This window comes from Apaloderma vittatum, unplaced genomic scaffold (assembly GCF_000703405.1).
Source record: "Apaloderma vittatum isolate BGI_N311 unplaced genomic scaffold, ASM70340v1 scaffold18668, whole genome shotgun sequence".
NCBI lineage: Eukaryota > Metazoa > Chordata > Aves > Trogoniformes > Trogonidae > Apaloderma > Apaloderma vittatum.
In genome coordinates this window covers 32,799-33,278 of record NW_009730409.1, presented here as the reverse complement: position 1 = coordinate 33,278, position 480 = coordinate 32,799, and positions in this window count along the sequence as shown.

The window sequence follows — 480 nt, the reverse complement described above, 5'->3', positions numbered from 1 at the left end:
CCTCATTGGGGAGGCCCCGGGGGGGGGCCGCCCGCCGCTGCCAGTCCCATTGTTCGGCGCTATCTCCGTCTGCTCGCGGTCCAGCGCTCCTCGCCTTCACCCAGGCTGGGCATACACATCTGCATCCCACAGCTTCACCTCTGCCCAGGGCAGCGAGTCCTCACCAGCGATGCTGGTGGACCTGGGTGCTGATGGAGAGGTAGAGTGCTCCTTCAAGAACAGGATGCGTTCCTTGTGTTTCCAACATTGCCAGTGAATCCAAGGCTCCTACCACAGACTTATTGTTGCTGTTACTATGAGACCAAGTCCACAATAACTGCATTTTTCCAATGCTGGTTAGAACAGATGCACTTTGCCAACAAGTGATTTTTTTATATTATTTTTTCTTTACGAAAAAAAAAAGCACAAAAAAAATGTGCATGTGTTAGATTTTGTTCAATGGAATTAGACCGAGGCCTTCAGCTGTTGAAAACAGAGTAA